Here is a 2,626-nt window from a genome sequence, read left to right on the forward strand (position 1 = left end):
GGCCTTCGTGCGTTGTTGTACTATAAAAATTAAAACGTAAAAATCGATTTACACTGTTGATAGTTATCTATTGACTATTAGCTATTCACAGTCGAAATGCGGATATTATATTATAATATTACGCTGTGTCGGTAGGTATTATAATTAAATTACATAAGGTTTACTGCGTGTAGGTATCGCATTTCGTATAAAATTGCTTAAATTATTATTAAGTATTATAAATTACCAATCAAATGTTTTTAAATGTATAATATAAATTATAATAATACTAATATGGTATACATAGGTAATTATATTACATAACAGTTACTAACCTATGTCCTATGATAGATCGATACTCCGACACTTGCACTTCGATTATTAACAATGCGTTGGCACTGTCTCGTGATGAACACAGTTTGATGTTGATAAAAATTGTCGTTTGAACACCTTTGATTGTACAGCGACCTTTAAAAATTAGCCAACAATGAATTATATACATATTAATGAATTTCATTGGCAACAGTATTTATTATTATTATTATTTTTTTTTTTTACATTCATTTTTCACAATGCTTTCACTTATACCTACATGTATATTATAAGCGACATTTAAAGACTGTATGAAATAAAAGTGAGTTATATGAAAACATCATAATTTTATATCGGAAATATAAATAACGAATAAATTAATTTAGTCGAGAATTCTAAGCGTATTCAAACGGAATTCTCATATTATAAACAAACGACTTTATTCAAGGAAAAGGAATTAAAATTTGTTCACTTGAAAAAATCTTACATAAATAAAATTATTAACATTTACCTAGTACCTACTCTTTTAGATTCAAAGGAAAGCGATGAATGTATAGATCTTACAATGATGTGAGTTTTTTCTGTTCGTGTAACGCGTAGGATGTGTTTTATAATAGAAAAAATTGCATAAATCTTGGTGGTATGTGATAAAAAATTCGATCCAATTGGTACTTTTCCGAGGTCAAAATTGAACATACTCAGTTCTTTTCAAAATATTTGAGAAAAACAAAAATGATTCGGGTAAGTAGTAAAAACACTTTGCTGTACATTAAATGTCTAGAGATTTGCCTTAATGGATGTATTAAAATTGAATTCCATAATATAAAATCATTGCATATGAAAAACGAAAATAAATAAATAAATAAAAAATTCTTAAAAAATATGTTATCATTAACAAATAAATAAAAAATCATTAAAAAAATCTTAAAAATCTGTATCTTATAAAAAATCAATAAAAAATTTTAAAAAAATTCTTAAAAATATGTTATTATTAAAAAATAAATAAAAAATCAATAAAAAATTCTCAAAAAATCTGTATTTGATAAAAAAATCAATAAAAAATTCTTAAAAATTCTTAAAAAATTCTTAAAAAATATGTTTTTATTAAAAAATAAATAAATAAATCATTAAAAAATGTGTATTTAAAAAAATTCTTAAAAATATTATTAAAAAATAAATAAAAATTCAATAAAAAATTCTCAAAAAATCTGTATTTGATAAAAAAAATCAATAAAAAATTATTAAAAAATTCTTAAAAAATATGTATAATTAAAAAATAAATAAAAAAAAAATCAATAAAAAATTATTAAAAAATTCTTAAAAAAATGTAAGTTAAAAAATAAATAAAAAATACTTTAAAAATCAGTATTTGATAAAAAAATCAATAAAAAATTATTAAAAAATTCTTAAAAATATGTTATAATTAAAAAATAAATAAAAAATCAATAAAAAAATTCTCAAAAAATCTGTATTTGATAAAAAAAATCAATAAAAATTATTAAAAAATTCTTAAAAAAATGTTAGTATTAAAAAATAAATAAAAAATTCAATAAAAAATTCTCAAAAAATCTGTATTTGATAAAAAAAATCAATAAAAAATTATTAAAAAATTCTTAAAAAATATGTATAATTAAAAAATAAATAAAAAAATCAATAAAAAATTATTAAAAAATTCTTAAAAAAATGTAAGTATTAAAAAATAAATAAAAAATACTTTAAAAATCAGTATTTGATAAAAAAATCAATAAAAAATTATTAAAAAATTCTTAAAAATATGTTATAATTAAAAAATAAATAAAAAATCAATAAAAAAATTCTCAAAAAATCTGTATTTGATAAAAAAAATCAATAAAAATTATTAAAAAATTCTTAAAAAAATGTTAGTATTAAAAAATAAATAAAAAATTCTTAAAAAATATGTTATTGTTAAAAAATAAATAAAAAATTATTAAAAAATGAATAAAAAATTCTTAAAAAATCTGTATTTGATAAAAAATCTTAAAAAAAATTCTTAAAAAATATGGTATCATTAACAAATAAATAAAAAATCATTAAAAAATCTTAAAAATCTGTATCTTATAAAAAATCAATCATTTTGAATGTTTGATACAAGATTCCTCATTAGTAATGTATACTGAAACCAAACACGTAATAAATATATATAGGTATTACGTATATAAAATTATAAATATACGTATGTCTAAACACAATTTTTTACAAACATTTATAGCTCAGATATGAACGAACTTAAATATTTAAACAAAGATAAAGATTTATATATATATATTTATTTATTTATTTATATTAAAAATATTTTTGGCGGAAATTTGACGTA

General features: G+C 17.7%; 1 protein-coding gene across 1 annotated transcript in view; it reads right to left on the bottom strand.

Moving 5' to 3' along the window:
- LOC100162163 (esterase E4-like) overlaps nucleotides 1-413 on the bottom strand; it is a 5,032-nt gene extending 4,619 nt beyond the window's left edge. Inside the window, exon 1 of the mRNA XM_029488301.1 lies at nucleotides 315-413. The gene's annotated coding sequence lies outside the window, so the exon portion shown is untranslated. The remainder of the gene's footprint in view (nucleotides 1-314) is intronic.
- Between the last annotated feature and the right edge of the window lie 2,213 nt (nucleotides 414-2,626).

This window comes from Acyrthosiphon pisum, chromosome A1 (assembly GCF_005508785.2).
Source record: "Acyrthosiphon pisum isolate AL4f chromosome A1, pea_aphid_22Mar2018_4r6ur, whole genome shotgun sequence".
Lineage (NCBI taxonomy): Eukaryota > Metazoa > Arthropoda > Insecta > Hemiptera > Aphididae > Acyrthosiphon > Acyrthosiphon pisum.